Source organism: Chamaea fasciata, unplaced genomic scaffold, assembly GCF_029207755.1.
Source record: "Chamaea fasciata isolate MVZ Bird 193981 ecotype frontalis unplaced genomic scaffold, bChaFas1.0.hap1 SCAF_6, whole genome shotgun sequence".
Classification (NCBI taxonomy): Eukaryota; Metazoa; Chordata; class Aves; order Passeriformes; family Sylviidae; genus Chamaea; species Chamaea fasciata.
Genome location: NW_027094091.1, coordinates 46,931,464 through 46,958,993, shown reverse-complemented (window position 1 = coordinate 46,958,993; position 27,530 = coordinate 46,931,464). Strand labels below are relative to the sequence as shown.

At 40.7% G+C, this 27,530-nt stretch overlaps 1 long non-coding RNA gene across 1 annotated transcript in view; it reads left to right on the top strand.

Annotated features, from left to right (window-relative positions):
- The first annotated feature begins 6,905 nt into the window (after positions 1 to 6,905).
- Positions 6,906 to 27,530, top strand: part of LOC136291304 (uncharacterized) — a 56,418-nt gene continuing 35,793 nt past the window's right edge. Inside the window, exon 1 of the long non-coding RNA XR_010721487.1 lies at positions 6,906 to 7,026. This is a non-coding gene — a long non-coding RNA (uncharacterized lncRNA). The remainder of the gene's footprint in view (positions 7,027 to 27,530) is intronic.

Here is a 27,530-nt window from a genome sequence, read left to right as displayed (position 1 = left end):
TAAAGAATGTATAGCAGCTTTGTGGTCATTTTGGTGAATTTTATTTGAAAATATAAAAGCAAGATATTAATATGTTCTTTTTTCTTACTGCCACAATAAGCAGCTTCAGTAGGTTTTTTCCAAGCAATTTCTTCCTTGAAAGTTTTTGGTTTTGTTTTTTGTTTTCGTTTGGTTTTTTTTAGGAGGCAGTTATAAAGTAGTTCTAAAAAATAGATAAAGTCAGCTTACAAATGATACGTTAAAGCTAAGCGAGATAAGCTATCCTGACCAGACTGCTCTTCTTCCTTGGAAAACTAAACCAGTTGAAAATTCTTGCTGTCATTCTGGTACACAAGAAAAATAAGTCCAAAATATCAGCATATTCCCCAGAATGAGAACGCTGCCAGCTCTGACATGTTTCCTTTGGTGATCAAAGCTCTTGGGATGGCTGTAGATGACATAAAGAAAACGTGGTTTGTTCGTTTAAATGCAGTGGGTGGGGAGCATGAGAGAGCAGAGCGTTGTAGGGAGTAGGACTCAAACATAAAATGTGCAGTAAAGATCTGTTCATCAACGCCTTTTCCTACTAGTAAGCATTAGCACTGTAGCAACACTTAAAGGCTTCTTCTTACTATTGTTATTGTTATTGTTATTGTTATTGTTATTGTTATTGTTTTAGTCTATAAAGAGGCTGAGGCTGTTGAAATAAGCACCAGTGAACAAGCACAGGGAGACACAGACCTTGTCGCCACAGCAGTGAACTTCTGGTTTACAAAGGCACTACCCATGGTTTATTAAAAAAATGTTTTCTTCTTTACTGCCCTGTTTTAATATTTTGACCCACCGTAGTGAAAACCCAGCAGTTTGCACTGCACTGCCATGCTGTGCCCCGTTGTCACGCACTGTCTGGCTGTGTGTGCCCTCCGGCTGTTCCTGCAGCCCTCTCCCTCGGTCGCTTGTCCCCTGGGGCTGGCTAGCTGTTCCTGGGGACGATGCCACCAGGGCGATCAGCAGGGCTCAGGTGACATTTCATTAGAAACGCCCAAGAGTCAACCCAGGCAAGCGCTCAGCCAGGACACTGCCCTCGGTCCTACACCCTGTATGGCACACATTTTACAGAAAGAAAAATCGGGAAAAAATTCAGAAATACTGTACAAAATGGTTTAAAACTTCTCTGGAAGTATTTTGGTAAATCTTGCTGCCTGTAAAGCCAGATGCCTTTTATCTCATAGGAACTGAAAGGCAGAAGAAAATTATGACTAATATATTTTTAAGAACTAGAAAAAATTACCTAGCCCCACATATTTGGCATATCAGATTATTATCATTTAAGGCTGTGATTTTCAAAAGAGCTTATGGGATTGTGGCACCCAGACCTACTCCTGCCCCCATGGAAATGCATATTAATTTGCTATCAACTTCCATGTGAGGGATCAAACTCTTCAGCTCTCACTGAATTTTCCTGGGAGGTTAGTGACTGTTGCAAAAATCCCAGCTCAAACCTCCTCGCTGTCACTCTCTTTTCAGGGGAAATTCAGTGACTATTGCGAAAATCCCAGGCTGAACATCGTGATAATTTCTGGTTTTCAGGGCAGGAAGCAAACTCCATGCATCCTACCAAAACCAGCAGCAATCTTTCTTCTCCGGAGGGGTTTGTCACTTTTGCCTTCTACGTCCCTCATGCTGTCTGAAGGTTGTGGTGGGTTTCTGTTATTCGGGGGTTGAGAAGAGTCCACGTCTGGGCAAGAAAAAGCAATCCTTGATCTGGCTGTAGAGGTCCATTTCTGTTAAGTAGTCACTTTTTAAAAGGTGTCCAAAACCAGTAGGTCTCATGAGCTGGGCTAGGTGTGAAGGTGGCTGGGGCAGTCACAAACACACATTCCCAGCCCATTTCAGCTGTGCCAATCCATTTGTACAGTTTGACTGCTTGGGTGTGTGAGGGTGCTGGCATGGGGGTGCACACCCTGCTGTGTGTCACACTGCAAATGGACAGCAACAATGAGAGGGACTTCTTGCAGAAGAAACAAATTTGCTTTACTCTAACAGCTCTGGATCACTGCTTGTTTAGAAAAAATGCTGCTTACAAACACGTGAACCAGCCGTGCTTGCCTGTGCTCTCAGAGCGATGGTAATTACATAGATTTTTGGTCAGTCCTGTCATATTTACTCCACCAAATTGATTAACCTATGTAATGAGTACAGGACTGTGACCAATACTGACCCCACATCAAAGCCTGATATTGCTGCAGTGTGCTGACCTGAATTTTAATTGTTCAGTAGGTTTTGTAATTAAACCGCAAATGTGCTAAAGAAGAGATTAGGCATTTTAGCGAGCAGCCTATGTATTTTTTCCCAGGTGTGCCAATTGTGTACACTATAAAATGTCCAACGTCTGCCTCAATACACAAAGATCTAACAACATGCCATTTCATAGATGACTTAAACAACTTCTTTTTTTTTTTTATTTTTTTTTTTTTTTATTTTTCTTGACATATTAAAATGTGGAAAAAATGTAACTTGTATCCTAAAATTTTCTATATACATTATTGTGTTGCACCAAAGCTCTTGCATCAAGGTATATAAATAAATCAACAATGAATAAATTAGGACTTCAAGTCTCTATGAAATTCCCACAGGCTTGTACACTTGGTCCTCAGAGTCCAAAAAAGCTACTGCAGACAGATGTGTTTTTGTTCTTTAGGATCATCAGTGTGGTACATCTGTTGCTTCAGCCAGTGGCTATGCCAGACTTGAGAGAAAACACGTTGCTCGTTAAATGAAAACAACTATCATAAATAAACGAGAACGTTTGGAAAACTACCCATGTCTCACTTTTGCTTGAAAGAAATGTCTCTTTTGGAAGTTCTCGCAACATAGAGGAACTGCGCTGCCTCATTCCACATGATTCTTTCTTCTTTCATTTTTCTAGAGAAAAACATGTGTTTCAACATCTGAGTTTCCAGCAAATGTTGCCTTCTACCTCATGCGCCTGCTCCTTTGGCAAGGAGAAATCCAGTGTCTCTGCTGGTGCAGCTCCCTGCTTTATTTTTGACCACACAGAGGAGATGGAACTAGACGAAGGTGGGTTAATCTGGAATTGGGTGGGTTGTGCTAGAAGGGAGCAACTGGGAAGAAGATCCATCTTTCATTCATAAAATTTTGTTTGAAACATTTGGGGAGAATTAGGAGCTACATTTTCATCTTTATGAGCTGGGACTTGGGAGCCTACCTTGAGATTTATTCAAGACCATGAATCTGGTCTGAAACTGTTCTTCTTTGGTGCACTTGTACTTCTTCCATCTTCCTGTGATTTAGTTCATATAGCAGTGATGGGTGTCACGGGGACTCACAAAAGGTGATTGACTCTGTGGGTTTGATTTTGAGCATAGAGTTTGGCTGAAGGAAGGGCAAGACCCAGGTTTCTTTCCTACAGGAAGACTGTTGTGCATAAAGAATAATGAGGGCAAGGTGACAAAATGTGGCAGGTTTGGAGAGTAGCAGTCTGAGATACAGGCTGTTTGTCTCATAGATTTGGTAGCCAGAGTTCATCTAGAATTGGCAAAACAAACAAACAAACCCCCAAAAACCAAAAAACTAGTAATCTACTGATATTTGGAAAAAAATAAAATTGAATGTAGATACGTAATTTACTGGAACAGTGAGACGGTCCTCATCCTTTTTATTAAAAATCACCCTTCAGACTAAAGAGTACCCACCTGGCACTGAATAGTGTCCTGTAGGCACTGATCTTAATGTGGCACTAGCAATGTGTTCTCCAGGGACCATCTCTGCTTTGCTTTTATTTCCTGTGCTCTGCCCAGAAATCCCAAAGGCATCCTGGGAAGATTTTTCTTTCAATGGAGAAATGTTTTGTTCAGTCACATAGTTGATTTCACCAACTGGATGTGTTTTTCCCTTTGCAGTGTGCTCCAGGCTGCCTTGATCCTCATTGAGAGCCTTGGAATCCAGCTGAGCTTTGCTTGGGTGTGAGCTTCCCTGCCTGCTTCCCAGCACAGGTTGTTCTCAGGCACAAGATTCTGCAACCTATTTTGGTTGGCCCTGCCATGAAGGTATTTTCTGCATGTGGGAGTTTTCAAGAGTGTTGATTTATATCATTCTGGCAACAATGTGCTGAAATTTTTCTACCATTTTGCAATTGTTATTCGTCGATTTAAGCATGTGATTAATCAGTGAGGACTCTTAAATGCTGACTGTGGGAGTCCATGAAGAATGATGCCTTCGTTATCACACTTGAATATGCGCTGAACCTTGCTTCCCTGTCCAGAGGCACCCTCTCCTCCACACAAAACACCCTACCTGCCGTGCCTAACTTTCTTGAATGTATTTGAAAGGACTCTGCATTAAGTAGAACACTTGCAATCTAAAGAAAATAATGTAACCCTGCTAAAAACACCAGTGTGTTGTATTCTTTGAGTGACTACATGCACCTGTAAGAGCAGATTTTAGATTGCAAACAATACCTCCACATTTTTCAGCTGTCTTAAGCTTGCAGTGACAAAAGACCTTGCAGTGCATAATGATGAGTCCAAACAAAACCATATAAATATGCCAGAAAAATAAAAGTTTTTGCTTGCCAGAGATCTCAAGCTCTATGAAATAGGTTTGGACTCTGAAATTGAGACGACAGTTTTCAAATAAAATTAAATGAGGTAACCACAGACTGAAATCCTAAAATAAGAATTAAGAGTCAAGAAAAGCCATAAACAAATTACTGATATATAATTTTAAGGTAAATACGTTAATTTAAAATAAGTTTGCATACCCATTTGAAAGATGTAATTTCAAGAGAGAATAACCAGTTTAAAATTAATATAATTTATTAACAAATAAAATTATAACACAAGCAGAGGGAGGTTGGAGGTGAAATATTGAGTTTCCTTTGATAGGTAGAGTAATTATGAAGTATGCTTTTGAAGTTCAAGAAGAGAGCCTTAGGACACAACATTTTTTAAAGTAAAAATTGGCTTGCACTCTGTTCAAGTGATTTATTTTGCACTAAGAAATGGGTGTGAGACATGATGTGATTTAAAATGTCATCCCTTGATGGAACTGCTTGAGGGTGACATCATTTTTTTTCTTTTTTTTCTCTACTTTTATTTATGTATTTGGCTGCTTTATTTCTAAAATTTTCTATCTTAGGCAATCTAATGAAACCATGTAGATATTAAAAAAACCCCAAGCTATCAACACCTTCACTGTCCCCCAAATAAAGCTTTCCCTAAAGTTCAGGAAGCTAAAAGCTAGACTCTGGAGGGAGCCACTGGGAAGGAACAGAGTTTTCAGCTGCATTTATGTCATATGTGTTGCGTCCAGCTTTGAGGAGTTCCACTTGTACATGCCACCAAACAAACACATGGAACAAAGGAGTGATGCTTGTCTTCAAGACCAGGTTGTCCCACACGTCTCTGGACAAGGAAGGCTGCTCCTCCTCTGTCCTCTCCTGCCTTTTTCAGTGACCTGGATGTCCGACCTCTTACAGGTTTTCTTAGAAGCAATGCGCTGTGCAATTCATATGGCAGTCAACACCATGGCTTTTGTGACATCTTTGGTTGCACTAGGCTTCACTGTCATGAGGAGGCAAAGCTGGCTGTTGTGGCAACAGGCCCACAGGACAGAGGTCAAGCTATGGCCACAAGACACACTTGCTTTGCACAACCCCTCTCAAGAGGTTTTTGCTTAACATCAGTGGCATTTTCATATGCCTGGTGACTTTTAGCATAAATCTCACAAATTTTGTTCAAAGCCCTGGCTGTTGGAGGCAGAGGATGTATGTGAGAATGTCAAAATTAAATTCAGCCTGAGTCCCATGATGTTTTGCCTACTGATAGCCGAATAGATCTTGCAGGTCCTGGATGGGATAAGCTTCTGGGCACAGAGTAGCATGGCTGGGCAGCTGTAGGGCAGATCAACCTGTGCTTGTTCCATACAGAAATATAGAAGAAATAACCCAAACAAACAGCAACAACACCACCACCCCCAAAAACCCCAAAAACAACTCCCCCAGAAAAAAAACCCAAACCAGAAAGCAAACCCTTCGAATTTCATACAGCTGTGTTCTGGAAAGCCATGAGATATGGATGCTCTCTCTAGGAGCTCTGCAGGCTGAACGACTGAGAATGAGGGGACTGTATTTCATCACCAACATGAAAACATTATAACCTAATACACACAGGCACATACCTGCCAAGTAAAAGAAGCCACTTTTTTCCTTGCTTTTTCTTTCGGATAAAATTGCCATCTAATCTAAAACATGGCAGTCTTGCTGAAAGTCTGTGATTTATCTTTGTATAAGGAGCTGTAGCAAAGTTCATAGCCAGACTTGTTACAAAAACACTGAAGTTAAAAATAGCTGCGCAGTCAGGGAGCAGGATCCAGCTCTAAATGAGTGGCCCAGTTTGCTCTCACAGTCACATATTGTAAGCAAAAGTCAACCCTTTTGTTTTTAGGCTGCTGCTGATAGCTTTTTCTTTTCCATGGGGAGATGTTGGTGCTTCCCTATCATTTGACAGCTTTCAACTCTTTTTGTGGCCTTTGTGAAAGGTCTGTGCCAACAAAGTAAGTACCAGTGTCGTTTTGACTGGAAGCAGGACTTCTTTGGGAAGGTGTTATTCATGCAGGAGAGGGAGTACCTTTTTTTTTAAACTGAAGAATATTGGAAAGATTTCTACAGGAACCTTTCAAGGAGCTCACAACACTTTTCTTCTGGGCCTGCTACAGAAGTTAATTCTGCCCTGGTTAGCAGACAGAATTGCTACTACAGTGGGAAATGGATTGGCTCCTTTTCTGCTCTGACAGCCATGAGGCTGCATGAATTACACAGCCTGGTGTTCTGGGTGGAGCAGTTCCGGAGGATTCATCCCAGCTGGGTCTCACACCAGGTGGCAAAACAAACTATAAAGGGCTGAAGGGCTGGGGAAGTGGGTTCCCTTCTCTCCTGCTGTGCTGTGGATAGGGACTGCTGTGGGTGATTTCTGCCCTCCGCGGCGCACAATGGAGAAAGCTGAGGCTTTGAAAAAGGAGGAGGGGGTAAGTGATATCTAAACTGGTATAACTCTGTTATAACTGGAAGTTTTGGGCTTTTTAAAAATTGCTTGCTTGAAGAACTGAGTCTGCTCTATGTTTTCTTGCTTGTGTTGTTCCCCAGCCTGGATAAGGCCTATGCTGTATTGCTTTGCAGGCTGTGGAAATTAAATATAGCACAGGGAGGTCTCTCTACCCATCTATGAAATGGGAGAATAATAGTTATTGTCTTACAAGGCTTTTTTCCCTGAAATAATTTTTTGTTTTTAACTGTGAACATTTTGAGGCTCGATTCTTGTCTTGTATGACTGCTTGGGTCCAAGCAGAGGTGGTGTTAGGTGGAGACAGTAAAAAGTGCAATAGAATCCATGCATGCAAGGGCTAAAGAATGAACAGGCGTTCCTTTATTTTAGTTGTGTAAAATGGTGACTGTCCATGGAAAGCTGTAGGCATGTTCTCCATTACTAGCTCATATTTTAACATGTGGCCTTATGGGGGCAAAACCATCTGCTGTTTTCCTAAAGCTGGTGTTCCTAACACTTTACACCTCTGATGCAGTGTGAGGGATAAAGTCAAAATATGTATCTGTTGCCCAAGATATGTTTGATGATATTGTAGCCTGTGGTGTCCTGTTGCTGAATCAGTTCTTGCAAGGAGCTTGGAAATCTGTTACAAAGCTGGGAAACACACGGCTAATCCATAAAACCTTAAATATATGTAAAGCAATGTGCAAATGACACCTATTAACTGGAAGTTGCTACAGATAAGAGATCTGGCAGTTGAATCACAAAAATATTATTCAGAGTAAATACTTACACCAAATTAATAGCCTAGAAACAGTTCCACCACTCAAACAGCCTTCAGAAGTAACAACTGATTTGAAAGAGTGGGCTGCTGTTAAAATAATAATGAATCCAGCCTTGTCCTTTCTCCTTGGTATCCTCCAGGCTTTCTCTGGTGGGGTGTTTTGACTGCTGTGAAGATTTAAAAGAACTTTCTTATCACTGATAAATATCAAAGCTGGTGAGAATGCTGTGTGTGGCTGAGGGTTTGCAATATGTGAACATTAAATACTGATGCTATACTTGATGCTGTAACAATTTCTGCTACTTTAACAAAAAATACCCTGGAAAGGTCTCTAGTCCTCTCCCAGAGGGGAATGGGTGCATTAAAATCAATAACTAAGAACCTGACATGTTGTTGGTGTAATGCATTTGCATATTTGGCTAATGCAAATCTACTTGTTTCCATTTTGGTGAGGCTTGTGTTGTCCTGCAAGTGTGGTGTCCCGTTTGGCAGTTCAGGAACTACTGCCCATGCAGCATGAGAGAACTCCTTCCTTCGTGTCAAGCCAAAAGGATGTTCTAGAATTTAGGGTGGTGATCTAGGACATGGCAGCTTTATATTCACTGCTCTGCTCCCTGCCTATCTGGTGTTAGGTTTTACTTCCCTGTTGAAAATAATAAGGATACAGGGGTGGTGTGAGACTGCTAAAGGTTGTTTTTTGACGGTACAGTGGTGTTTTGGGTGTAAGGTATGCTTGCAGAGGAATATAATCAACCTTCTGTATATCAATGTCTAGAAAGCTTGGCACAGGGTTGAACAAAAGCTGCTCCTACCATTCTGAAGAAAAAGTAACAAGAATGTTACTTTAGGTTTTTTTTTAGTTAATGACTTCTGATGCTGTAATTGCAATAAAATTATCTAAGTTCTGCTTATTTTGGGCCTCTTCCAGTATTGATGGGGAGGTCATCTGCTGAGCTTATTGCTACCTAGTCTGGGCTGCTTCTTTGGGAGGTGATCTGCTGAAGGCTGGGTATCTGCCCTGCATTGCAGGGTGCAGTGGGGGCATGCCTTCAGTGTGTGATTTCCAAAGCCCTTCTCCCTCATATATGGCAGATATTCCGGGGTGGCTGCTATTGCTTCACGGGCTGTGGTTCAGGTATGCAACTTATAATATTGGGCATGAGATGTATAAAAGACTATTAGATAGTGCCTTCTGAATTCCATGCTTATAAGCACTGTGAAAGGCTACCAGGGTCTCACAGATTCATAAGAAAGCTATCTATTCCTCATGCATTTCTTCCATTATGTGGATCTAGAGCTCAGCATCTCTAAGGACCAGGTTAAAAATTAAACCCTCAAATTTCTTAGGCTGAAAACCTCATTAGAACTATTTGACCTCATTATTTATTGAAGAATACTGTCATGTCTTAAAAAGAAGAAAATAACCTGTATTATACCTGTCAGAAGTAGGAGGGATACATCCTGGCATGCCCATGGATATGTGTAACCCAGCTGCTGAGCTGTTGGCTTGGCTTCTCTCAAGGAGAGGTAAAGAGCCACATGGTGTCTCTGGGTGCTGGATTTTGTACTTGGATAAAACTTGTGTATTAGCATCCAGAGAGGCAGCTCAATACTGGATGTACATCTGAAGCACCACAAGAGTGCAAGTAATTCCAGTGAGGGTCTGCTATATATTACACATGGTAAATTGGCTCCAGATAAATCTGGTTTGGACTGTGGAAGTCATGTGGTGTGCTAAAGTCTCTTATTTCTTGCTCAGACCTTGCTTTTTTTGCAAGGAGCTGCCACGGTAGTCACAGAAATACAGATCTAGAGTCTGGCGGGCTTGGGATGGCAAAATCCTACTGGATCGCATTTTGCACAAAGGCTGCTATCAGCCTTCTGGGCTTATTACTTAACTAGGATACAGGCAGTGGGATCTAAGGGCTGTATCAGTTACCTCATTTAGCTGTAACAAGTTGTCTTTAAGTGGCAGATTCATCTTCATTTTAATACATGCAGGCTGAGACTGTGGAAGAGGTAGACACAGTATAGTTGTTTAAACCTCAAAATATGTTTTAAATAATTGATTTCCATGCATCTAAAGTAAAGATCGGTTATTCAAAACATATTTATATTTGCAAAAAACCAAAACCAAACAATATGACAAAACAAATACTTATAAATAATTTAAAACATATTTTGAGGCTTTTAATGTTGCAGAATATGTGTCTCCAACAGTGGTAAAACCTCAATAAATATGATTTAACAATTCTCTGTATTTAATACATAATTGTGCTATTGAGTAGAAAAAAAATATTAAGTTTAATAAAAACTTTGACAATGCGCTGGATGAGCTAGAAAACCAGCCTTTAAATTGACACCTGCTTAGTGAAAGGCATGTGCAATTAAAAGTAAATGAGAAGAAACTGGTGTTTATTAAGAATTCTTCATTATTGATCCGGTGCTGGGTGCAAACCAGTGCTTTATAATCTGATAAAGCTCTGTTGGGAGGCTTCAGGCCTAACATTAGGAAGCTGAGAGGGTGGCCAGACACTATAATTAGCTTTCTAGAGAGGTGGTTTGTGTCCCAAGCCTGTCAGTGATAAGGGGTATTTGCACAATGCTCTTAATGTGTGTTAACTTCTGATCAGGCAGCTGGGCTGGAGGATTGTGGTATGTCCATTCCAACTGAGTTTTCTGTATCAAAGGATAAATGTTCAGTGAAGTTCTGCAGGCTGTTAGGATCAAGAACTGCAAAGTGAAATTTTAAATGGTTGGTGGTATCTAGAAGAGATATTGATTATCTCGACTGTTGGGATTTTGGCTGGTTGCATCCCTTTGTCCTGGGGAATTTTAGTTCTATACCTGAATCTTCCCTACTGATGCAAACAAAAGGTGAGGTATAGATCTTGTTTTATGGTGCAAGAGGTAGGCTGGCTGCCCTCCCTTGGGCAGAGTTTCTACCAGCTTTACTGGCTGCTTCCTTGGAATAAAGACAGCAGAGCATGAATCAGAACAAAATTTAGGTACTAAACAGTGGGCTTCAGCCTCACTTGTAATGGAATCAAGTTGCCTGCCTGTGATTTCCCTTCCTTTTGTAAAGTAGCTGTTATTTGAAATCCGCTTCAGATACTGATGTTCCCTTACTATAGTAAAATCAGTTCTGGCGAAAAGTAAAGACAGACACGGTAGTTTTGCAGTCTGTAAATTTTGAGCTGGCTTTGACTGTGTGCACATCATAGGTTGTCATAATACAGTTGGCTTGTTTGTTTGTAAAGAGTTGCTGGTCTCCGTAAGTTGTGGGCTTGTCTACATTATGTGTGTTTAACAACTGAGTTAGTGTGAATTAAACTGTATTTCTTCATGTCTCTATGTGGATACTCTTGATCAGACCACCTTAATAAAGATTGGGATAATCCACATCCAGAGTTGCTTAGCACATTAATCTGTTCTATGCTAACTTTTTCAATGCTTGACAGGCTCATAAATCTTCTCTTCTTTCTTTTGTTCACTCCCATTATGTAACTGTGTGATTATATATGCAGTGTTTCTGAAGTATTCTCAGCTTGGTGTTCCCCAGTTAGAAGTTAAAGGTTTCATGTTGTGCTCTCTGTGAGATGATGGGGGTACCTATAAACATGTGGAACTCCTGGGTGTCTGCAGTGAAGAAGTTTAGGTGAGCATCCACCTCTCATGCAATCCAATACTGCTTTGCATGCTTTTATGGAAAGGGTAATGCAACACAGAGTACTGTACATGGGTTCTTCCAGCTCTGAATTAGTCTCTTTTATCTGTCTCTGACCACAACAGATGTTGGCAGCCTTTCTATTCCATATCCTTAAGTCAGACTAAGAATATAAGTTCCGCTTAGAGAAGCTGTAAGGGAAAAATTTAACCCTTTCATGAGGATTTTTACTGTGTTTTTTTCTTGAATGCTCTTGACTTGATTTAAAAGGGGAAGAGGTCAGCAAGTGTCAGGATTGACAGTCTTTGGGGCATCCTCAGATTATATTCCATTGAAGTGGTCACTGGTCTCTGCATTTTCAGTCAACTTCCCTCTTACTGGGGACACAGGAGAAGAGGGTAAAAAAATCATAACGAGTATTTCTGACACAGTTTGCCTAAGAATTTGCAAAAGAATGGTAACAGTTCTGTAACCATCTTCAGCATAGATGCCAGAGAGAGTACTGGCCAAATCTATGGAAAATTAGCCCATTTTACCCTTTTCAAGTGATCAATCCGTTGACCCTAATGCATTTATTATGGTATGAAACATCCTTTAAAAAGTTTGAAGCAGTTTACCTTTTCCCTGTAGGTGGAATTAACAAAAGCATCACATGCCTAGATCCTCTTCAGGATAGCCTTGGACTGTTTGCTTTCATCTTAAAACAAAAAAAAACAAAAACAAAAACAAAAAAAAAAAAAAAAAAAAAACAAAAAACAAACAAACAAAACAAACAAACAAAAAAAGCAAACAAAAATAAATCTATAATTTAAAATAATTACAAATGTGCAGGTATTTTATTCCTATGTTTTTCAGTAAAGAAGGCTCACCAGAGAGCCAGAATTAGAAGAAAGCACCATATATATGTGTGTGTATTTATACCATAATAATTTGAGAAGAGCCCATTCTATCTCCAAACAGCCCTTGCAGACTCTTCACTGCTGCTCTCCAAGATGACCAGCTGTCAGAAAGTCCTAGGCAATGTCAGAACCAAGCCAGCATTCTTCTTCCCAGCTGCACTCGTGCCTCTAACAGAGACCCGTACAGCCTGATGTGTAGCTAGTTACTTCTCTTCAAGGGAGAGCGATGTAAGGATCTAATTTTACTGACTGACATGGGCTGCAGAAGCATACACAGCTTGCTCATATCCTTTGTGGAGTTGGAAGCCGAGTCACCTTTTTTCTTTTTTCCTTTATTTTTTTTTCCACCACACAGAGACGCCATCACATATGTTCAGAGGCTGATGAGCTGAAAAGATCTGGGAGCCACATGTGACCAGCAGAATGAGCATCAACCTAGAGTAGAGTTTCAGTGGGAGATGACTTTTGGGAAAGTTCCCACAGAAATACCATGGTAGCATTTCTGTCCTTGCTCAGCCTGATTTAATTTATTCTGAGGCTACTTTGTGTCCCTGGCACCACAAAAACACCATTAATCAGGTATAAGGAGCACTTGAGATCCCATCAGTGGTCTCTCTCATCACCAGAAGGGTGCCAAAGGGCTGTCTGTGTCGAGGTGGACCTGGCCCACCGTGTTTATTGACGCAGTAGCTTGTGCTGAGTCACAGTGCCTGCCCCACAGCCAGGAAAGGGAAGGGCTTGTTTTCATTAGGGGTCATCAATGCTATCTGGAAGTTTCGGAGTCCTGGGGTGTAAATTGTGCTGAGGGAAGGTCACAGAAGCCTTTTTGGAATGTCAAAGCAGAAAGGAGTTACTGTGGTGAGTGATACAGTTGGAAGGCTGTATGTTCAATAATACAGCACAACACTCTGTCCTTAAGGTTTGGTCTCCCAAGTAGAAAGGGGAGTCTGATTCCTCTCCCATGAGAAGAGAAGCAGAAGGCCTCAGGAGGCTGGGGTGATGACACAAGCAGGCATCTCCAGCCCATTCACTTGTTAAAGTGTGGGCATCGCCTTCTTCAGGGGAGGCCTGCAGGCCCCCTGCACTCTGTTGGCCTCCAAATTCATTGTCCTTTCAGAGAAGGGAGCCAAAAAAGCAGACTGGAGGAAATGTAGAGGAAAGCTCATATTTCCTCCTGGTTAGAAGGTTTTGGTATCCTAGGTTAAGTTTGTTATCCAGCTTATAATGGATTTTTTGGGTAGACAGGTTATGGCAGGAGGAAGTGGTGGTTGGGGTGGTGGGGGTAAGTGCCAAGAGGAGGATTGCAAAGGGTTGATTTTTTTCATCTTGTTTGGTGTAGGAGATGGTGCTGTGGAAATGCCAACATACTGCTGCTGCCTTCCAGCACCCTGCTAGATGTGGGCAGGAGGAGGCAAGGAGTTAAGCAAGGGCACCCCTCAGTCCTCCCTCCTGATGCAAAGAGAATGTAGTGACTTGAAGATGTTGATGTAGAATTGAGAGTTTCTGGCTCTGGGGAAACTCTCCTGACTCCTGTCTGAGGGAAAATACCAGATTCCACTGATTACTTCTGCTATCTAAGTATTTTATGTGTGAAGTTTGTCACTTGGGGAAAGCTGCGAGCTACAAATATTGGAGGAAGATCAGAGCTGGTCTCTGCCTCTATGAACTTGTTCCTGATTTATATCAGACTGTGCAGTAACCACCAGCACCACCTTCCAGATGTCCATCTCCTGTAGTGCCAGGGTAGCAATAAGGGCCCCTAAGCCAGCACAGTCCTGTGCACATGATGAGTATTTATTCATTCATCCTCAGGCAGAGAAGGGTCTGAGACAGGCTGAGTGCTCTATCCACTTTTAAGTGGGACATGCAGTGGCCTTCTGCAGTTCTGTGCATCTGGACCTTTTCTTCACTTGATTCTCCTCCAAGCACCCACAAATGAAACGTTTCATACTGAAAATGTTTTGTGCCCAGTGGCTTGCTTTCACTGTTGTAAGAAAAATTGAAGTTTCGGAGGGGTTGCAGTCAAGACCCTCCCCTGTCCTCCCTGTTTTGTTGTCAACCTGAAAAATCAGCTATTCCTGTAATCCCGGTCCCAGGCTAATGTCAAGTGTAAGGGACATATTCTGAAATGTCTTATTGTGGTAAGGGCTTTGGAGCTTCTCCCAGGAGACTCTTCTTGCTGGGAGCTGTTCTCTCATGCTTAGTGTGTGATTTAAACAGCAACGTATCCTGCAACCACTATAAAATAATGTTAAATTATTTTAGAGCATTCCAGGCCTGTTGGTAAATGTTTTCTAATAATTGATTGTTTGAGTGTTTCTTAGTTGCTTGTGGCAATGTGATCTTCCTCTTTGCAGGATTATTGGTCTTTTAAGTGGGATCCAACCACTTTCCTCAAAAGAGTGGAATACTAGATTCTACTAGGAAACACTTTGAAATTATATTTAACCTAAGGCTGCCAATGTTACAGAACATGAAGGGATAATATTCTTTCTCTCTCCTGCAAATTCACATGCACATGATTAATTGCATTATTTATCCATGACTAAATACTGTATAAAGCTCTATCTTTATCAATCTCCATTGCAATTCAGAAGTGATATATTTTTAGATGCTATGTATAGTCTCTGCTAGGTGTTAGTTCTGTTTTGTTAATGGGTACTTTTGCACATACAAGGAATTCTAACACACTGGAAATCTAATAACTATTCCTTTTATGCTTGGTAAACCTATAATATCAATTGAAGAATATGAAACAAAAATGGAATATGAGCAAAATGGCACAACTGAGAGTCGTACTCTTACCCTGTGTTTGTGGGATGACTTTCATAGAAGGATTCCTAAAAGCATCCAAAGTTGCTTCTAGCTGCCCAAGAACATGGAGAAGTCCTATTGACTCCAGGTTTGCTTACACTGCTGTGTGGGACAGACATGCTAGAGATTAGCTCTAAATTAGATGGATTAAATCCCAGAAGTACAGGAGACAATCTGGGAGACCTAAAATTGGTCTAAAAATAACACTTAAGGATAGGAAAGGTGTAAAAGAATGAATAAGGTACTCAAAGTTCTCTTGTCTCTGTTAGTGCACTCTTCTCTGTAGACCAGTCCAGTGTAAACCAGGAGCTGACATAATTCTTCCTATTTTTTTATATTTAATTTTATATATTATATATTTATTTTTATTTTTTTATATTTAATTTTACTAATTAGGGCCAGTCCATTTCTGAGAAGTAGGTTGTAGTGTCAGGTAAACAGGCCATCAAGGCTGCTCTCTTCCAGGGGTCTGTGAACCTGGAAAAAAGGCTGGCCTATCATCCAACAGGTAGAGATTGAGATTGGAAAAAATCTCAACCCATACAAATCATGTTAAATTCCTTGAGCGTAGTTTTGGAAGAACTTGGGGATCAAGCTGCTGAATACTTGTTTATCTGCCTGCAGGCTTATTTTGGGGCTGAAGAATTCTATTTATACTGGTGCATGTTCACATGAAGCATTGAGTCATATTGCCGTCACATCATATTGCATCCTCTAAAAAGTCTGAGGGTGAAATACACAAAATCAGATTTTCTGTTCCCTAGGTTCTGTCTTGGTCTTTTGAACCAGTATTTCTTGTAAAATAGTTTCTAAGTTAAAATCTTACTAACCGCCAAATGGCAGCTTAACAGTTTCATGAACTGGCAACTGAGATCCTTATGGAAAAATCTGCACTAGTTGACTCAGAGCAATTTTTTTTTTTTTTTTAAATCATGATCCTCAGTGATATGGGACTTTGAAACAGTGTTGCAGTTTAATGGGCTATTTCTCTCTTCTGCATAATATCCCCTTCTTGTCTGCATATTTTTATTCTGGGTTGTGTCTTATATTACAGTATATTTTACCTCAAACAATGACCTCTGTTGCAGTCAAATGTAGCTTTTCTAATATTTGACTTTCAAGGAGTGTTCAAGAATAGGGTGTAGAGAATCCCTGAATCTGTCCATCTGTGAACTTCAACAACATTTGACCACCTAAATCTGTCGATAGAAATTTCATTCTGCCATGCTCATCTTTTCTTTCATCTTATGCCTTGAATATTACCTCCAACTTGTTCAAAAAATAGGGTTGGAAGAGTAACTCCCCTCTCCTTTTTCATTGCCATCTGATGTTTTGGCTACAGATGGTGGCTGACTAATGATGAACATCCCGTTCCCTTGTGCTGCAGGAAGTCCACACAGGAGAGGTAAGAGCACAGAGGCAAGGGCAGCCTGCTGGGCTCCCCACCCTTCAGAATCTGCAAGTGGCTGCACTGTGCTGAGCTTCTGTGAAGTGGGAATGACACGAGAGATTGCCATGTAACTCCTGATGCTTTGTGGGTAATTGGAATGGTGATGCACCTGACTGTTTTTTAACTAACTGCTGCAGTTTTCTGAGGCTGGTCATTTTAACCCATGGTCTGAAAATTTTATGGAATCTTTGGAGAAAAATAGGTCCCTTGTGACCATACCTGTGCTCAAATGTGATTATTCTACTGAACAAATGTGAGTAAAAATATCGTAGATCTTCAAAGCAACATAATTCTTCAAACTGAAGAAGAAATCCTTGCAGATTTCAACTCCAAGTACTACTGTGCCTTGTCTGGGTGGGTGGAATAAAGAAATAAGGAGGCTCTGAAATGCTAAGCTCAGCTGCAGCAAACTCACCAGCTTTTGCCTGAGAAGATACTGCTTCTTGAGCTATACAGTGACCATGAGCTATTTAGTCTCCCTTGAGACAGGAAAGCTCTGAACTTTCCAGATAAATTCACAGTTTAATCCAGTTCTGGAGTAATTGCAGGGGCTCTGAGCGGAACTTGAAGATGTCTGGGCTGGATGTGCTGAACTACTCCTCAGTCTTTCTGTCTGGGCACCTTGGAAACACGTGTGTCCAGCTTCAAGAATACTGATCCTCAGAAGTGCTAGAGCCTTAATGCATAGGGCATGTCAGAAAAGTTGTACAATGATTATGCTCATCCTAGGACAAGGGTTGCCCATTAACTAGTTGCCAGTTAACATTAAGGTATAGAACAAGATACTAAATTTGCAGGTAAAGTCATTTCTCTGTTTTAATGCTCCATGGGTTCCAGTGTTTGACATAATAAACTTCATGTGATAAATTACACTTAGGTTTCTTTTCACTTGCTTTGCTTTTGCAATTGCATTAATAAAGTCTCCAAAACTTAACTGTAAATGTTAAGAAAAAGAACCTAAGAATCTAGCTAAGAAATTATAGCCTGAGTGATTTCTTCTTTCTCCAGCCTGCCCCTCTACTACAAATGCCTCATGTTCAAAAAAAGAAAAAAAATTAAGGATAAACTGAAACTAGTTTTAGGAAGCTATATGTCATGAGCAGGTAGATCTAAAAATAGGTTATATCTGCTATTAGTGATAGCTGTTCTAAGCCTCCCAAAGCAGGCTAAGAACTCCTTAGGGCTTCAAGGAGCAAGATGATGGATGTTAAAGTACCGTCATTTTTAGGCATTTTTCAAAATAAGTGGCTATTTTTCTTGCCATTTGGTGCTACAGAGCAGTATTAATGGTAACTAATGCAGCGCAGGTTTAGACAAAAAGTAGTTGCAGCAAAGCAATTTTAAAAGTCTGTCCAACATTATCCGATATTGTAAATAAATAAGAACACATGATCACATGACCTGATTCATTGGCATGAGTATGGGATACTCACATTGCCTTAAAGTAGCATATAATTCAAAGAAAAAGGTTTTCCATTGTCCTTTCTCAAGTATTCTGCATGCACTACGTTTCAGTGTTTTGCTCGATATTGTGCAGTTTTACAAGTCCAGCCTTTCTGGCAAAGTTCATCAAGAGTTAGACATTTTACAAGTATCTGGTGGTTTGTGATCCTTCCGTTATATTAATTTTACTCAAAGTCACAGGGGAAGCATTGTTTCTATGCCTTGGGAAAAAGCTGTAAACCTTATAGTAGGATTGCTTTATGAAGTATTTGCAGCTGTTGATTTTTCTTCAACCCCCTTTTCTCCTGCTTTTTGACACTTTCTTCAAAAGGTTAGTAATTTTCAAGAAACATCATAATTCGCTGATATATTTAGCTTGTGAGGTTAAATTTGGCAGTCTTAACTTCAAGTAACTCCTTTCCTTACAAAGAGGGAACACAGAAGCAGCCTGACTGAAAGAAATGTGCTAGGCAAACATTTTCAAATAAGATTGTTGAGAAATAATGTCATTATTGATGTAGAAAATACAGCTATTGAGCAAACAGTGAAATAATTGTCATTGTGGGGCTGCTATTCTTTGAGAGTTGCAAAAATGAGGGTAAGGGTCCACAATCAGGGGAGGGAAGGGGAGGAAAGACAGAGGCTGTTCAGTTGTGAGTCAGGCGAATAATGATACTTCAGCATGTCTAATTGTCTAATGCTGCAGCATGTATAAACTAGGGCAAGCTGTATATTTTAAAAATTAAAAGCAAGCCAAGGCTGACAACATTTTCTCGGAGTTCTTCTCTGCTGCAGAGGAGTTGGCTGTGATGGGAGCTGTGTTCTCTTCTTGCTTGCTGCTTAGCTCTCTGTACGGAAGTGGGGATGTCATTCATTTGGTTTTGCAAGATGCAGTTGCATCAGCACGGTGTTGCTGTGAAAGACTTTGTCTCCAACAGTCCCTCTGCCTTGCCTTCAGAGATGTAAGCTGGCAAGTGCTCAGCGTTGCTCTAAGTCATGTCTTTGGATGTGAACTGAGAGTCTTCGTTGTGACCTTCCAAGCTGGCGTGTGGAGTGCTGCACGCGGCATGCACTAAAGAGAACAGCAGTGGTGCTGGAGCAGGGAGGCTTTGCATCATCTGGCTTCAGGCACTGGAATTGTGTTGGCTAGAAGCTTAATCTCACTTGTAGTGAATGCAGAGACAGACTCCTCTAAGGAGAGACTTAGAGTCTACACTAGAAGCCTATCTCTTGCAAATTATTTTTTTAGCTTTGGAATGATTCAGCATCTGGAATAACCTTCCTAAATGTATTAAGACCCGAGAAACTCCTGTTTGTGAAACTACTGAAAGAGATGGGAGCTGGCACTGAGGAGAGAAATAATGGAGGCTAGAAAAGTGTAAAAGATTGCAAATTACAAAGAGTAGTTAGCTAGGGAACTTCTGTTTTCCCTGTGTTACAACATTCTGCCTTCCGAATGCACTATGCTATATCACAAAAAGTGTTCCTCTATTGCTTCTATGGGTATGTATGTCTATTAATCACCACTGTCTGCTTTCTCCTTTGTATCTATCTTTTAATCATCTTGTTGAAGATCTTGACTTAATCTGTATATTGTATTTGGTAGTAAAAGCTGATTAATGATGTTAAACTGAACTGACTTTTCTGCAGTGGGAGGGGTTTGGTATTTGTCTCTCATCATGTTTTCTTGACTGGGTCATTCACAGTCTAGCTCTCTTCCAAGCTTTTCCTAGATGAGGGTGCTGTCAGCTGCTCATGTGGTATGCTAGTGAGCCTCATGCATCTCAAGGACTGAAACTATTTTGGCTCCAGTGTTAGCAAATATTATTTAATTTTTTTCCAGTGCAACTTAAACCTGTGCAAAAATTAATGTCAATTAATGGGTTACTTAATGTGAAAGGAAATGACTTAGTATGGCACCTACTAATGGAACAGAAAATTGAAGCAAACATTTTGACAGCATAGCTTTAATTGGTGCTGAAGCAGTTACATGGCAGTAATGTTTCCACGTAGTCAGCCATCCTCACACAGGATGTCAAAATATCAGGTAAAGAATTTCATCCCTCAGAACCCAAAGCCAAGTTCTGATTTTGGGTACCCTGCTGAAAGCTAAGTAGTTGATGCCCATGGATCACTGTAAAAACCAATACCTTGGAGAGAAAGGTACTTGGATACTGTAGAGGGATTTGCAACATCCTTATGCTTGAACAAGGATTAAACCACTGCCTCTGCTTCTGACTGCAACAGAACTGAGTTTATCTGTGTTTCCAATCTTTATATTGTCAGGCTTTTTTTGATTCTGTTTGGGACTTGAAGTGTGAATGGGAGAATGCTGAAACCTATGAGAAAGCCTTAACCCAAGGGGTTGCCTGGTTCAGGCTGAAGTTCTCACCAGACAGAGGTTATTAAGCCATCAAATTGGAGAGTATCAGATGTAAGCAGACTTCTGAACTGCTTGAAGTTGTTCTGTGAGGAGTTGAAGGTCACAGGTCAGATCCTTCACTGGCTTTCCCTGCAACAAGTTTTCAAAGGTGAGAGCCAGCACGTTGCAAACTGCCAACATAAACATCTTCTTTCATATAATGCTGGCAAGTGTCTATGTGTGCAGATATATGCATATGTCTTCAATTACCAAAAAATCCATCCAGGGTCAGAGTAAAAAGAAAGCCACAAACCCGTATTTTTAAACACCTCAATAAAACCGTGCATCTCAGCACACATGAGCTTTGGAGAATTTGAAAACCTTACACTGATTTGGATTTTGTCTGTAACATCTCTGCTCTTGTCAAGTTCAGTAAAAGGCTCGTGCCCTTTAGTAGTTATGCAAGAAAATACCCAGAGACAGATTTCTGTAATTAAAATCCTGATTACTGAGTAGATCAGCATGTGATGAGGCAAGAAATGGTGGCTAATATCTGATGTTATCTTGCAAAAAAGAGAGCCCTAAGCTTGAATTTGTTTAATGCTCATTTGGCTTCCCATATACAATGATAATGATCATCTTTTGACAAGAACAGCTGTGATAATGGGTGAGTGCAGAAATGTTGCTTTGGTTTGCATTGCCAAGCATGACATTTGAAAGCAGGGAAAGGCATTTGTTTTAAACCTTTCAGGGAGCATTTTCAGAGTCAAGCTTCACCTTCTCGCTTCTGCAGCACTAGGTGCTTACAGAGCTGACCAAGCGTGACCCAGCATCACCACCTGGCTGCAGACACCACCTCTGTTGCTTGCTGAAGGGCACCTCTGTAGCTGGCACTGTTTTCAGTACATCTCTGTAAAAAAATGTTGAATTATGTGTTTGACTTCTGGAACAAGGGATTGGATTTAATGACCTAAAAAACCATCTGAGAACAAGATATACTTGTATATAGTCAGTGTTTCTCATGAATTGGAAGCCTGGCAAAGAAGACAACCAAAATTACTTTATTCCCTCTGAAATTTCAGTGCTTCAGAAAATCACATCCAGAGAGAGCTGTAGTTAGACACTGACAAAGAATCCTTGCCTTTAATTAAATTGTAAGTATTTCTGGGCAGTGATTACAGTGGTTTTAATTATTTCCTCTACGTGCAATACTACTGGCTCACACTGGAGCTTTTCAAAATACATCTCTCTACCTAGAAGGACAAATTGTATGCTCTCATTGAACTTACGTGATTTGGAGATGCTGTAGTTAACAGGGATTAGTGTCTCTATGATTTTAAAGATTTAGCTGTCATCTTTCATTTACTTTTAAATCTCACTTTTCTTCTTTTTATCCTGAGGGTATTACAGAAAGAGTTTCTTGCTAAATTTTATCTTGGAGTTATGAAACTGAGAAAAGAAAATTAAAGAAGACCCATAGTTCCCACAAAAGGTATAGAGATTATTCAAGCTTTATTGGGAGGGAAAAAAGGCAAGAGAAGAATGAAGCAGATAAATAATTCTACCATGTAGATCAAGAAGGCATTCCATCTTAGAGAATATTGTGTAGAGTGGAAAAATCATCCTGGTGCCTGGGGGTGGTGGGTATGACTTGCTGAAGTTCCCGGCTGGGTGGTCCCTTGGTCATGCTTATCTATTCCCTGTTGCCCCAACTTTAGGACTGTGCAAATCCCTTCCTGTCACATGATTGAGGGGATCTGCTCCTGTTCTTTGAAGAAGATGACAGCAGTGCTCAAATGAGGAGCACGTGTGGTGCCATATAATGAAACTTGTTCTTCTGTGATAGGTTGCCTGACACCCCTTACTGTCTCTGCCTAGGGAATGATTGAGGTGGGACCCAGGGAATACCTCTAGGTGGGTAGTACACCTCTGGTAACATCATATCCTGCTATAGACCCCACAAATATGATGGCCAGTGTGTATCAACAAGGTATCCCCTTTGAATATAGATTTGCCACTAAATTCAGTATTTATGCTAATGCAGCATTAATATCATTGTTTATTTCCTCCATGGAGAGAAAAAATGTAGTGTAAATTTCCAAATGCAAAATAAAAATCATTGCAAGAAACTGACCCCTGTGGAATGCCACTAGTCACTGCTCTCCACTTGGACCTTGAGCCATTGATCACAACTGTCATACAGCCAATTTCTTATCCATTGGGTGATCCATCTGTTAAATCCATGTGTCTCCAGTTTAGTGACAAGCATGTCATATGGGTGAGGCACAAAAGTTTAACATCTATTTAACACCTGAGGTAGTAATTCTCTAACATGAGGAGCTGGAACTTTCTAGAGCTGGTTACAGGTAATGCAAATACCACAAGGCACCATGAAACAGATGGAGCAAAGTTTCCCAGATAGAAAAAGAAGGGGTTTCTTCTTCAGGGAAAAATTTGTTGTGGAAGGACTCTATTTCAGTTTTTATTAGCTCTTCCACTACCCCATGAAGTACTGATTCTGAGAGTATGGTGTCTCTGAGGACTGGTCACTGGTATTAATTCCTGTCATTGTTTTCTCAGTGTCTGAAATTAAAGTCAATTTTAAGTGCTCTGCTGAGTGACAATTGTTATAATCACACTAACTTTGAAACATAGAAGAACAAGTATCTGTGTTTTCCTCCTGATATTTTCATACTTCCCAAAGGGGTCTTTTAAAGTACTTCTCAGAGGTTGTCTAATTGTCTCCATGTCATAATCCCCCAAACCATTTATTTATGAAAATAAATGTCATCCTAGCTTTTAACAGTTCCATATGTAGCCTTGCCTGTAAAATAACTAAACAGAAAACAAATACTACTTCCCACTTATGCAAAGTTTTTCTCATTAAAGCATTTCAAAAAGACATCTATTATGGTAATAATTTTAGCTATTCATATCAACTTACTCTCAAAATTTGCACTTCACCTCTTTTAAAGACTTGCTGAAACCTTTTTTCTTACCCTCCTCCAACTCTCATCTTTACTCCTTTTGATTTTTTTATGGTTATTATTATTTTTTTTAACCTTGCAAACCTTAACTGGTTCTGCCTTCTCATTTAGTTTCTTCCTCCTCCTCTATTTCCACCACAGATTATTCTTTGTCCTTGGAGCCTTGAGTGGTCCCATGTGAACACTCATCCGTTGTTACTGCTGCTTTGCTGACATGAGTGTTCAGTGTGCAAAACAGGAGAGTCAGCAATGCTTGGACCTTGATTATGAGAAGACCCTCCCCCTGCTACTTAAAACCTCCTTTGCAAACACTGGAGGGGAGGGGAAACACATGGTGGAGCTGATATTTTAATACACATACAATAACACCAATTGCCTGCAGGAGGAAAAAATCCTGAACACCTAACTTGAGAACAAAATTAATTTTAAAATGTAGGTCATATGCTAATATGGCTCCCAGTGTAACCTGTGTAGCACCACCAAGCATAACACAGGAACTGATGGTACCTTGCTTCTCTTGCTTGTTCTTTTTGCCACTTTCTGCATGTTTACAACTAAATTAGCTGTCAGACTCAATGGCCGCATTAAAGAGAGGATTTTTTCATCTACTGATCAGTAACAAAATGTTTTGCATAATTCTTATGGGTGTGTAGAGAATATTCCTCCTTCATTACTGGTGAGTGAAGAGAGGAAAGTAAGGATTTCCCTCCGTGATCACAGTAATCCTGGTGTGCAGGCTGTGTTTTGCTGCTGTCCCACTAGTCTCTGCAGCAGCTGTGCTCAGGTGTCCTGATGAGCTCAGACCTACTCACCAAGAGCTGGTTGTGCTTTATGGCCACTTTCTGGGTGGTGTGAACAAACTTGGAGCATGTGCAGAGTATGACTTGATTTACATGTCTAGAGTAGACCCAGTAAAGCTGGACATCCTTTTTCCTGCCTGCCCCCACAGTTTGACTTTTCCCATTGCCTGACTATTCAGCTCCAATGGGATGGTTTTCTACTACTGTTGAGGTCCTGTCTTTATCACACAGTTCAGACTTTTGCAAAGTTTGGGGTATTTCAACAAAGGCAGTCACAGATTTAGAGCTGCACAATAAAAAATTATGAATGCCATATGATGCCTTGGGTTATTGGGCTGTTTACTGCATAATGAGATTGTTTAATTCAATACAGAGGGATGGAGAGAGATAGGTGATAGAAAAGATGCAATAAGGGGCAATGCCAAAAGGAGAAAGAGGCAGAGCTCCTCAAGAACAAGAAAGAAAATGCAGAAGAGTAGCATTTAAGAAAAAAAAAAAGCCCAGCATCTCTATACAGAGGGATGGCTGGCTCTTTGAACCCCTGGAACACCTATCTGGAAAAAGACTGAATATCAATGTCTGAGCAAACTGAGCTTGCCTATGGTAGTGTCTGCAGGAGATGAGCACATAGGCAGATAGTGAACAAATCAGCTCTGCAGGACTGGGTGTACTTCACAGTGTGCATTAAAATGGATATTCAGTGATACCAATTAATACTATAGGAATTTATTTTTTGGCTGTTTAAAAAAGTATTTGTAAAAGGATGTTTTCTTCTAAGACCATTTTAAAACATTGTCATTTTGTATCAAAAGGCTTAAGAAAACGTAAGTCAAGCAAGACATTGTTTCAGACAAGTAGATTTATTTTTCCTCGCCTTTGCTTTTCACTTCAGTAATAAAAATAAGGGGATTTATGCAGAGCAAGGTCTCTTGGATCTTCCAGCAAACAATCAGTCTGTACAGCTGTTAATAGTTGGTTTAGTACTTTAGAAGCTGCTTCCTCAAAAAGCTACCATAGGTTTTGTTTAAAAAAGACTCTCAGACTGTTCACTGGCTAGGTGTGGTCTGACTTGGATGGAAGAGCTGGCACCTGGACCTGGTAAATGAGAGCAGAGGCTTTAATGGGTACTTTCAGCCAGTACAGCAAGTGCATCAGAGTAACACATGCTCCCCACATTGCCAGCACTGGGCTGCAAACTGCTTGGCTACCTGCTATCCCAGGAGCTGGGGCCTCTGCTGTGCTCATAAAAGTTGGATTTCTTGGCAGACCTGTAGCAGCCCACCTTGATCTCCATGTGTTTGGATCTGGAGTAGTTTGGTATTACTGCTAGCGTGTCACAGCTGGCACAGCTGTGCTGGTGTGGGTACTGCTGAAAGCAGCAGAATTGAGAAATATTGCCCTGAACAGATATGAGCAAGACCCTTGGAATAAGAGCAGAGAAGAGGGCGGTGTAGCTTCCCACAGTCATAACATAAGTTTCAGTTAGAGGATGGACTCCTTAAATTTTGTGATTCAAGGAGTGATAGCCATTTTGTTGGGCTGCTCCTAGCAATGGTGAACACGTGGCTCCTGGCACAGAGCACGTGAGCAGAGTGTTGAGAGTTGTAGTATTTTATTTTTGCTACTACAAAAAGCAGTTGTTGCTCTTAATTTGTGAAAGTGGCTGGAGAAAGAGGTTTTGAGAAAAGGCTTAGGTGTTGTGCACCCAAATGACCACCCTTCTGAATGAGCTACTGCCCATTTAAATGTCTGCTCAATTTTGGTGGCGCCAGATTGTCCTGTGTTTGTAACAGTGTGTCAGCATTTTTACAATAAACCTTCATTATCTGAATTTTATATTTGTCCATAAAAATCTTGCTCTAGGCAGGTATGTGATGTATAAGATAGGAGGAGGGAAAAATGCAAATACCCATTACAAGCTGAGTTATAAGTGGGCATAATGATTTTGAAGAAAGTATTGTGGCTTGGCCCTACCTAGTGGACTGGAAATAAATGTATGGCTGCTGTTGAGAAGAGCTGGGACCCTTGTTCTCCTAGCTGAGTGGGAAGCTGAGGGCCTTTCACCTTGTTGATGACTGTGGGGTGGGGTGGTGTGATGCTCACATTGGCTGCCCTGGACAGAAGAAGGGCAGCTGGCAGTAGCACCCCACATGCTTTTGGTGTGTTAGCTCTTAGCTGAACCATCCTTACCACATCTGCTGTGATACAGCCTTCTGACCAAGTCATTTCATGTCTCCACTGCATTGCCATACCCTCAACTCTTGCCTGAGATGACATGACACATTTTCCATCCCCTTTACCTTCTTTTGTCTTTTCCCTCTGCTTTTATAATTTGTTTTAGACTTTGGTTTTCTTTTTCCAAAGTAGGCAAAACAAGAATTGTTTTATGATGTTTCTCAGCATCACAAGAACTCACAAATGAACTATTCAACAAACCAGAGTTACCAATTCCTACGCACCTCTGTGTTTGTCTGTAGCTCTCTGCTCTCTTTGTTAGAGGCACAGCTTTATGTGCTCACTCAAGAGAAAGAAGTAATTCAGAACAAGAAGCTCTTTCACTGGTTGTCATCTGCTTGACTCTCTTGCCTCTGTTTCAGCTGCTCAGGTGCTTCTGTAGTCCCCTAAACCCAGATTTGATTGGCTGACATCTGTTGAGGGGCCTGCTTGTTTACAGCACTCTGGTGACATGGACCCATTTATTTGATTAAAGATAGCCCAAATGAGGTGTAATGACTTGCTCAAAGGAAAGCAGCACAGACAGCAAATGACTGTCATAATGAAAAGGCAACTTTCCTTCTCTTCTGTGTTACTCATTATTTTAAAGAAAAATTTGAGCAAGACATATTTCAAAAAGCACTCAATGTTGTGAGAATACCATGTTGTACCTAAGTTTATAATCCTACTAGTCACGTTTTCATATTTTTTTTGTGTAGTTTAAAAGTGCATTGTCAGCTTTGCTCACTCATTTCTTACACCTGCAAGTGTTCACATTTGTGTAAATCAGGCATTTAAATGTCAAACCCCCCAACACAATGTCTTTGGTTCATCTTCTCTGTGTTGAGGTAACTGCAGGGGCCTCTGATTACTAAGTAATGGGAATTAGCAAGACAAATGTAAACATTTGTTCAAAGGGATTGTATTTGGAGACCTTAATTAGAGGGCATGATGCCATTAAAGAGTAAAAGCCGACTGGCCTGGGGCTGGTGGGGAGCACTGGTCTTCACAGCTATAAGCACAGGCAGTTTCTCCACTCTCTGCCATTTTATTTGTTTTTACAGAGA